This window comes from Rutidosis leptorrhynchoides, chromosome 5, assembly GCF_046630445.1.
Source record: "Rutidosis leptorrhynchoides isolate AG116_Rl617_1_P2 chromosome 5, CSIRO_AGI_Rlap_v1, whole genome shotgun sequence".
Taxonomy (NCBI): domain Eukaryota; kingdom Viridiplantae; phylum Streptophyta; class Magnoliopsida; order Asterales; family Asteraceae; genus Rutidosis; species Rutidosis leptorrhynchoides.
In genome coordinates this window covers 317,197,066-317,208,450 of record NC_092337.1, presented here as the reverse complement: position 1 = coordinate 317,208,450, position 11,385 = coordinate 317,197,066, and the positions used below count along the sequence as shown (strand labels likewise).

The 11,385-nt window shown below is 36.7% G+C and overlaps 1 pseudogene; it reads left to right on the top strand.

Moving 5' to 3' along the window:
- Window positions 1-252: 252 nt before the first annotated feature.
- Window positions 253-4,638, top strand: LOC139848024 (G-type lectin S-receptor-like serine/threonine-protein kinase At4g03230; annotated as a pseudogene).
- Window positions 4,639-11,385: the final 6,747 nt, after the last annotated feature.

The window sequence follows — 11,385 nt, the reverse complement described above, 5'->3', positions numbered from 1 at the left end:
ACTTATTCGATTCCGATCGAATAAGGTTAACCCACTTGGTTGTTTTATGCCCTTGGTATCCAGATTTCAAATCGGGGTTTGCACAATTATTGGAGTTAAAACAATCAACCCACTCTTTTTCCCAAATTAAGCACTCAAACTCGAAATCTCATTACACTAGACGATTTTGGTTTGATCAGTCTGCTTATGCAATTTTAAGTCCTTGTGATTTGTTTAAATCAGCCTAATTTCAATTTGATCATATAGTAAAGAATGATTTTAATAGCAGCTCGTCTCGTTTTCTATTTCCTTTTATCCATGTTCTCTCATATGGTTCTGATACTTGTGAACCAATCTTTATCTGGAAACCAAACGCTTGTCTCACAAGCTGGAAATTTTGAAATGGGCTTCTTTAGACCAGGTAATTCTAACAACTATTACATAGGTATTTGGTACAAAAAAGTCAAACAAGCAACAATAGTGTGGGTAGCAAATAGAGAAACACCCATCTCTGATACATCATCTTCTAGCTTGATAATCAAAGATGGTAACTTAGTTCTGTTAAATGAGTCAAATAGTCAAATTTGGTCAACGAGTTTGCCCTCCTCTGCTATGAGTTCTGCTTCTGTAGTACTTCTTGATGAAGGTAATTTAATCTGAGATATGGGTCAAATTCAAGTCAACCAAATTGGCAAAGTTTTGATCATCCAACTCATACTTTCTTACCTGGAGGTAAATTTGGTTACAATATAATAACAAATTTAAAACAAGTTATTACTTCGTGGAAAAGTATAGATGATCCTGCAACGGGTCTTTATTCTTTGGAGGTCGACCAAAACGAGAAACAATACGTAATTAAGTGGAATAATAGTGTACAATATTGGGCTAGTGGATCTTGGAATGATCGAACTCATATCTTTAGCTCGGTACCCGAAATGAGATTGAATTATATCTTTAATTTCAGCTACATTGACAACGTAAACGAGAGTTATTTCACTTATTCGTTATATAATCCTTCGATTCTATCTAGATTAATTATTGATGTCTCAGGGCAGATTCAACAAATGTCATGGATTGAGAATTTAGAGCAATGGGTATTGTTTTGGGCTCAACCACGACAATTTTGCCAAGTTTATGCTAGTTGCGGTGCATTTGGTGTTTGCAGTTTTGTAATTGTTCACCTACTTTTAAGCCCACGTCACCGAATGATTGGTACATGCGTGATTTTTCAAGAGGGTGTGAGAGAATAACCACGTTGAATTGTACCTTTAAGGAATAAAAATCTGATTTTACTGTAACTTATGTCCCATTTAAGATTCTTTCATCGTTTCCTGAATATGGAACTCCGGCGTTGGATGAATCAGCGTGTAGAAAGTCGTGTTTAGATGACTGTACTTGTGATGCATATAGTTTTCTCTTAAAAACATGCTGGCTTTGGAACGATGAAAATTTGAAAAATTTATCGCTTGTGTTAATATCAGACGAGTCACAGAATGTTCCGTTGAATATCAAAGTTTCTTCCTCTGATCTTCCTAACACTAAGGCTAGTAAAGTCAATACCAAGGTGCTTATAGAAGGTAATCTTAATTTTTTCGTCTAATCGTACATTCAATTTAGGATGTGTTTGATAAAAAGCGAATGAATAAGTTCTGAATTGTTCAAAATTTAATTGATTCAATGGTTATGATGAACTTGATTCTGAACAACAATAACTTGTTTGTTTGATAATCATTCCGAATGAACTCTATAAATTATGTCAATTTAATATATTCACCTTTTACAATGAATGAAAAAATTAAACAATATACTCGTAATTGTTTGATAAGTGTTCTGGATATAATTAAATAGTTAACAAAGTATTTCGACTCTAAATGGTTAAGGACATATTGATGAATTCAGCATCATTTGTCATTTAGATGTCACAAACAAACGGATTAAATGCTGAATGGATCTACATTCAATGCTGAATTATTCAATTAAGAGGCAAACAAATGCAACCTTAGTAACTATATTTACTTTTTTGTCATGTCAAATATATTCTTTTCTTTTCTATCGCAGGGATCATTTCGGGGTTTTTGGGTCTTATGTTTCTTTGCATTATTAGCCTTTTAATTTACCGAAGGGTGAAAAGAAAAGGTAAATGCTATAGTTTATTTATAGCATTAAAACTAGGTGATGTTTTATTTATTTGAATTTATTTCAATTCAATTCATATTTGTGTCCAATTTAGGAAGAAGCGAAAAGAACAGACAAAACATAGAACTGCAGCATAACGACCCAGCAGCAACCGTTAAATTTTTGGTAGACTCGGGGATACTAAGTGCAGAAGATAGAAAAGACATTGATGTACCTTTTTATGACTTCCAAATCATATTAACATCCACTGATTACTTTTCACTTGCAAACAAACTTGGACAAGGGGGATTTGGCCCTGTTTATAAGGTGAAAACTCTTTATATATGAGTTCTGAATATTAAGTAATTACTTCATCTACGCCATGAAAATAATCACAGGAAGTTGCAAAATAGGCGGTTCAGAAGGATTTGATAATGGGTCAATATTGGCCTAGTCGACTTGGATTGACCCACAAGCATCTTTTGTGCAATATTTTAGTACCTGATTAATATGTTGAATATGATCACTAAACTATATGTTGCACACCTGCAATGGTAATCTACTTTTTTTTGATAAAGCAGTTTAAATAGTTGTATGCCATTACTCGTAATCATTAAATCAGATACACACTTGTGTTAAAAACTATAAAACATTAGTACATAACTCTAAACTTTTTGTTTTATGAGACTCAGGCATGTGTGAGGTCTCAACACTTGTAGTTTTATGACTGAATGTAGATTCATGCACAACAGATCATTCATATCTGCTTAACGTAATGTGTAATCCGTCCCATCTTCATGATATATATATATATATATATATATATATATATATATATATATATATATATATATATATATATATATATATATATATATATATATATATATATATATATATATATATATATATATATTCGGGAAAAAAAAATTGGGGGGCAAGACCATTCTCTGCCCCCTAAAGATCTGTCCCTGCTTGTAGGCAACCTTATCTTAATTTTTTTGTTGTTGTTTATATTCAGTTTATCCGGTATTGATAAAGCATAACCCTATTCGCTATGCTCTTTGTAAATGGGTTGAAATTGTCACTTCTAAAACATTTACTGGTAATTGACTTAGGGAATACTCCCTGGAGGAGCTGAAGTAGCAGTGAAGAGGTTGTCAAGTCAGTCTGGACAAGGCTTGAAGGAATTCAAAAATGAGGTCTTATTGATCGCGAAACTACAGTACCGTAATCTTGTTAGGCTCATGGGTTACAGCATGATGGATCATGAAATGATATTACTCTATGAATACATGCCTAATAAAAGCTTGGATCGTTTTATATTTGGTTAGCCGTACATACTTTCCTTTATCTCTAACTGTTTGTTGACAATGTGTCATATTTCTATATTTATGAAATGGTATTGTTCTGAAAGTCTGTTTTGAATGTCACTTTCACAAGATAGGACGCTCTGCATGCATCTTGACTGGTCAATACGCTTTGATATTATCATGGGAATTGCTCGAGGAATTCTGTATCTTCACCAAGATTCGCGGTTAAGAATTATTCATAGAGATTTGAAAGCAAGCAATGTGATGACGAAATGAATCCCAAAATTTTAGACTTTGGTTTGGCAAAGATAGTTAAAGGCATAGATACAGAAACTAGCACTAAAAGAGTTATTGGAACCTAGTAAGTAAATTCAAACCAATGCTCAGTTTTTTGCAAGCACAAATTTAAATTGTTAAGTTTATCTCTTAATGCAGTGGTTATATGGCTCCAGAATACGCGCTAGATGGATTGTTCTCAGTAAAATCTGATGTTTTTAGCTTTGGAGTGGTTGTTCTCGAGATTATTAGTGGAAAAAGAAACACGGGTTATTATCATAATCGACAAGCCTTTAGTCTTGTATCTTATGTGAGTTCTTTAATTAAGGTTCTAAAGTCTAAATTTTTTTTACTTCCTCTATCCCAAAAAGAATGTCGCTTTGGATTTTTGTTGGATTCGTGATAGCTTTGACAAATGCCAGTTTTACCCTTATATTAAATGTAAGTTTGACTAAATTTATTTAAGAAATTAATGATTTAGAGTAATCAATGAGGGAAAACTAGATATTTAACGATATTTATTAGGTATTTTTTGCAAGTGGACCATTATTTTTGGATTAGGTATAAATAATAAGATGAACACTTTTTTACGAGACGGATGAAGTAGTTTTTATGTTGTTTTGTAAACTCATCTTGACTTGATGCATTTCAGGCATGGGGTTTGTGGAAAGATAATACACCTTTAAATTTACTAGATCCTGCTTTAGCCGAATCATGTAACTCGATCGAAGTGTTAAGATTTATGATTATTGGACTCTTGTGCATACAAGAAGACCCACAAGATCGTCCAACCATGTTAAATGTAGTTTTGATGTTGGGGATGGATATTGAGAGCTTACCGGATCCTAAAGAACCGGCTTTTGTTTCTAAAGCTCGGCATACTAGTAGTTTGCAGACATCTTCAAGTACATCAGAGATCAATCAACTAACTATCACAGAGGAAGAAAGAAGATAGATAATTTAATTTTATGAGAGTTTTGTTCATCAATCCGTAGATTCATGATAATACGATACTCCTGTTGGTTGTACCCTTTTCATTCTTTTTGATACCCAATCAAACGTTGCATCCGTATTTACTTTACCTGCATATATTCACGCAAACACTTTGCGAAACTATATAACCCATAAAAATTCCTCAACACTTTCTTCACCAATTTTGTTAACTTTCAGTTCAAAGTGGTCATATAATTATTTAACTATCTGAAATTTTGTGTGCACAAACTTGAGGAGTTTTTATACAATACCAATAATAGTAATCCACTGTTTCAACAGCATCTTAATACCTCTGGACATATTAGTGAATGGATGTCTAATCCCCTATTGTACGATCCGGCTGTTTTAATTGGGATACGACCTTTACGTACATTTGTTAATAAATACATTGACTCTAAGCTGAGACTGTTAGGAATGAAGCACGTGAGCCCTAACAAGACTTGATAACCCTTTGTTACCAAACCCACTTACAATAAACGAAAATAATTGATGTATATGAAGAAACTAGTAAAAACGATAAAAACAAGAGAATTTAACGAAGTTATATATAATTACGAATGATTAATTTAATCCTCGGCCACCAAAGAGAGTTCTTTTATTGATAAAATTCGTGGATATATGTATGAGTTACAATAAGATGCTTAAATAGGCAAAACTCAACAAGGAAATAGCTTTGGGAACAAGAAAACACGCTTTTGGAAACTTCCTCGTCAGGTCGAAGCCGCGGCGCGCCTCCAAGGCAAAAACCAAAACGGTAGCTTTCTCGACTTGACCCCTTGTTCACACTTCAGGCCGCGTCGCACCTAGGAGTGGCCACGTCGCGCCTTGTCTGGCGAACCGAATTCTTCTTTTTTCGAAACCTTGTTTAACTCGCTTCGCACTCCAACAATCTCCCACTCGAAGAGACGTTAAACAACATCCATCTTAACATAACATCATCAACATCATCATCATCCCACAATAACAACTTGACCTGCTAATTATACCTCCTTTTGATACCGCCGGATTTGCACCCGAATCACGCCGCACTTCATTCGATAATCTTCGAACAAGTGAAGTCTTTCGACACCAAAAAATACCGATGAGCTATAATTCGATCATTTTGATACTAACTTGGGAAATAAGAACCTCTCTTTGGCTATGACAAGTACCTCCTTAGTTTTGGAGATAACGGGTCGTTAGAGTCCGACCCGACCCAATTAACCCCATCGCCCAAGCGATCCACCCGTACACTATATCATCCACCCGATTCAACTTTCCAACAAAGAATAAACCCGTCGGTAGATTAAACATGTGGATAACACCATCAAGGCAACCATGTGAGAACGCAATCACACCCTTGATCTTCCACAAAACCGCCTTTGCTTTCACCATTGGAACACCGACCACATACGTGCACAGGTCTTTTGACAAACCCAATTTTCCATTCCGAGCCAACTCCCATTGAACGGATGTATCATCAATCATGACTCTTAAGAAAATCTCTTGTTCATCTTCCTCGGTCGACCACAACAAAGTTGCCATTGGAGAAGATCTACCCGAAGTACCGAAAGCTCTAGTGTACCCAATTCGACCCGAATTTTCACTAGCTTCAACTTCCTTTGAGCTCCCACTCAAGCAAGATCCCTCAACAATTCCGGAAAGCATTAGCATGCTAGGACTTTGAGCATCCACAAAATCACCTAGCCATTCCTCCTTAGGAACTTCAACCATATACATGGTTCTCCTTTTAAACCCGCGAGCAACCACATAATCTCCCTTAAACACTACCCACTTTTGATCTCCAAATAGGACATAACAGTTATCATCATCCAATTGCCCAACCGAAATCAACAGACTCTTGAGCTTTGGAACGAACTGCACATTCCTCAAGATCCAAGCATAGCTCAAGTGTCTAACCACGAGATCACCAATACCCGCAATTTCAAGTATACTCCCATTCGCAACTCGAACCTTACCGGAGTATTCCTTGAAGTTCAACATCTCGTTCATGAATGGGGTAACATGATACGAGGCACCCGAATCTAAAACCCAAGATTCGTCAAGAACCTCTTTTCGACACATCAACGCATCTTCGATCACCACAGTCAATACGCTCCCACCCAACTTAAGACTTGGGCACTTTGACTTATAGTGAACAACTTGTTGACAATTCCAACACACCACGTTCTTGCTCCTTGATGGACTTCTTGACCTAGCTCTTCCCCGACTAACACTTAGAACCGAAACCGAACTTCCATTCGAATCTTTCCTACGAATACCTTCGCTAAGAATCAAATCCTGGATTCCTTCAAAAGTTAACTTAGTAGTTTCGGTTGAACCACTAACCATCGTATTCATACCGGCCCAACTCTCGGGCAATGAAGATAGCAAAAACAACGCCTCAAGCTCATCATCGAATTTAATATTCACCGACTTCAAACGAGTTAAAATCGAATTAAATTCGTTAACATGATCCGCCGCCGAGGAACCCTCCATCATCCTAGCATTCACCAATTGTCGAATCAAGAAAACTTTATTCAAAGCGGATGGCTTTTCATACATGTTAGATAAAGCCGCAAGTACACCCGCTGTTGTAGTTTCACCCACGATGTTGTAAGCAACGTTCTTGGCCAGAGAAAGTCGAACAATTCCTAGGGCTTGCCTATCCAACAACTCCCACTCGCCTTAAGTTATCTCTTCCGGTTTAACACCCTTCAACGGTTGGTAAAGCTTCTTTTGATAGAGCACATCTTCAATTTGCATCTTCCAAAAGCTAAAATCATTCTCATCAAACTTATCAATCTTCACATCACTCTATTCCACCATTATTCCCGTGAAACCGAACCGAAGCTCTTGATACCACTTGTTAGGAATGAAGCACGTGAGCCCTAACAAGACTTGATAACCCTAGGTTACCAAACCCACTTACAATAAACGAAAATAATTGATGTATATGAAGAAACTAGCAAAAAGCGATAAAGACAAGAAAATTTAATGAGGTTATATGTAATCACGAATGATTACTTTAATCCTCGGCTACCAAAGAGAGTTCTTTTATTGATAAAATTCGTGGATACATGTATAGGTTACAATAAGATGCTTAAATAGGCAAAACTCAACAAGGAAATAGCTTTGGGAACAAGAAAATACGCTTTTGGAAACTTCCTCGTCAGGTCGAAGCCGTGGCGCACCCATAATGAGCCGCGGCGCGCCTCCAAGGCAAAAACCAAAATAGTAGCTTTCTCGACTTGACCCCCTGTTCACACTCCAGGCCGTGTCGCGCCTAGGAGAGGCCGCGGCGCGCCTTGTCTGGCGAACCGAATTCTTCTTTTTTCGAAACCTTGTTTAACTCGCTTCGCTCTCCAACAGAGACAATTTGATTTTGTTGGATGAGTATGGATGGATTGACTGAATACCGTATTCTTTTAATTTGATTATGGTTTCTATAAACGTTTAATGAATACGCACGTTTAGTGACTAAATGCTAAATGTGATTTGCATTACAGGTATCTGATGAAATGCTTGAATGAAATACTTTTTTTTTTTTTTTTTTGAAAAGCAATATATTAAAGAGACGAAATATAGCATTCAATCCATCCATTTAGCATTCAATACCATAAGACATTATACAAGCAAACATCAACATTTTCAATGTATATTCTCAAAATTGTCCATGTACATGGATTTAGAAAACAAACAACAAATATACAAGGCTATACAACTCTTACGATTCAGCAAGTTGCAAGATATCATGATTATTTTTTTATCATATTCGGTGCCATTTCACATAATGAGTTTTTTTGTTTAGTTGTTTAGTATTTTTTTCTTCATCCTGTGAGATGCTTATTTTTCATAAATAAATTTTGTTGCATAATATCATTATTATTTTTAATGTTTTTGATCATGAAGTTTATTTGTTGATTTCAGTGTGTTTTTTTCATCACTAAAGACGTCTTTCAGTTATTCAATTCCAGCTTCATTGCAAGTATAAGTCTTTTTGATGTACAATCTTTCATTATAATATGCTTTTATTCTTTTCTAAAGTGAATATATTCTATATTGTATGCAAGGATAGGACACTGGATGGTTTAGGCTTTCCGGTCATTGTATATTTAGTTTATTTAAATTCCAGTCACGAGTGATTGAAATTGCCTATTGCATCCTGTAATCATAAATTGGAATCGAAACCTAAAGATTAAGAACAAAAGAAAACACCAAATACTTAACGACTACATCTTGTAATACTTGGTTGATCCTTACATTTGCAATGATGAACTTATATATAGATACATGGATGGTAAGTGAAGGTCTAAGACTAATCCAGAATTCTCTAGTACTAAATACACATTTAATACATTTAATGCACATTTAAATCTAACACTCCCCCTTAATTTGGAGCATAAATATTGATCATGCTCGCCTTGCTACAAAACCGTCGGATAAGAGCAACCAGATTTGTCTCAACAGGGACGAACAACTAAACTTGCTTCACCAGGAGCATTCGAACTCGCCTCACCAGGTACGATCAAACAACTATATTTGCTTCACTAGAAGAAACAAAATTCGCCTCACCAGGGACGTCAAGTAACCAAATTAGCCTTACAAGGGGCACCCAAAAACCGAAATGACCTCACAAGGGGCAAATAAATAAATAACTTGGCTTCACCATGAGCAACCAAACTCGTCTCACCAGGGACGACCATATGACGGAACTCATCCCATCAGGGATGAAAAAATAATCAAAACTTCCGCACTAGGGGCACCAAAACTCGTCTCACTAGGGATGACAAAATAATCAAACTTACTTCACTAGTGACACCTTTGACATATAAGGGCCGATAAGTTCTAAATATCTTGTGTTGATCGTATTGGTGGTCGTATGTGGGCTCGGGATTGAGACGACATTTAGGAGAAGGGGGTTTTTCGATGAGTTCAAAAAGCGCGGGTTTGGTCCTCCTCCGTCGTGTACTATCTCGGGTGTCGGGAACGGGTACAAGTCGACTTTTCGTTTAAGGCTGGTGCGCGTAAAGGTATCAAGAACACCAACATCGGGGATGAGGTACACTTGTCGCGTCCCATTGTTAGAAATGTGGCTGACGAGGTAGGTTAGTGGAGTTGGGCTTTGTTTGTTAGTTGGTAGTTATTTACATTGTTAGATTGTTCGTCTATATCCTTGTATTTTAGTTGCAGGTCGTGTTGGTAGTGTTAGAACCTTAGAATGAGTCAATTATATGTCAAGCGTTGTATGGGAGGATCCAATAGATGAGAGCTATATATAGGATGCCATCCTCCCATATCTCATTAACACTCTAGCCAAAGTTATGTAAAGAGTTCAAGGAAGTTGTGGAATGAAATAGTTTTCTCTCTACAATCTTCCTAGATTTACACACATTCATACGATATTCATAATAAGGGGACTCAACAGGTAGTCGGTTCTCGGTGGGGCTCGGGTTTAGTCAGCTTTTGTTCGATTAAGATGTTAGGTCTAGTTTACTGCTTCCGAGCTCTGTACGCATTTGCGTCTTGTATTATGTTCTTCCTTTTCTTTTTCAGAGAAAAAGATTTTGTTATAAAGTTTTCGTTTTTTGACCCAAAAAAAAAAAAAAAGAAACTAATATGTATTTCCAATAAGATCACTCCTAACTATGACATGATTTTCATTCATTACGGCGTGTTATATTAGCGCAACGTCAACATTACCTCCTCATCCCAAATGAATAATAAATACACTCTCAACCATCACATTATTCCTCAAACAAATTAAACACATTATATTAATTAAATAATACAATTAATACTTTATACTATAAAATCGTGATTATTTTCCAATGCCTGAAACTTTCTCATTATCTTCAAATATATAGACAATACATAAAGAAATATGGACTTAACCCTATGGGCTCAATACAAACGTGATGGGCTAAACAAATACATGACTATATACAGACTAATACGCCCCCGCAGTTGGAACGGGAGATACAGAATGGACGTTCAAACTGGATTTAAAATCCGTGAATAACCTTGAAGGAAATCCCTTTGTGAAAATATCTGCATACTGAGAAGTGGTAGGGACGTGATGAACACGAACATCACCTGTAGCAACCTTATCACACACGAAATGGATGTCAATTTCAATGTGTTTTGTGCGTTGATGTTGAACCGGATTTATAGAGAGGTAAACCGCACTCACGTTATCACAGTAGACCAAAGTAGCATGAGAGAGCGGTGAGTGAAGTTCATGAAGTAGGTTGCGTATCCAACATGTCTCAGCAACACCATTGGCAACCGCTCGATATTCTGCTTCAGTACTGGAGCGGGATACTGTTGCCTGTCTTTTAGAGGACCAAGATAAAAGGTTATCACCAAGAAATACACAATAATCAGATGTTGAACGACGAGTATGTGGACAACCTCCCCAATCTGCGTCCGAATAGGCAATAAGTTTCGTGGAGGAGGATGGAAAAATCTGAAGCCCGTTATCAATAGTCCCACGAACAAAGCGTAGTACTCGTTTAAGAGCACTAAAATGAGGTTCTCGTGGGTCATGCATGAATAAACATAATTGCTGAACTGCATATGTAATGTCGGGTCGGGTGAAGGTTAGATACTGAAGAGCACCTGCTAAGCTGGGGTATAAAGTGGGATCTGAGACCGGAGGCCCATTAGGTCCAAGTTTCGACTGTGTATCAACAGGAGTGCTGTGACGACCCGAAAATTTTTGACCAAA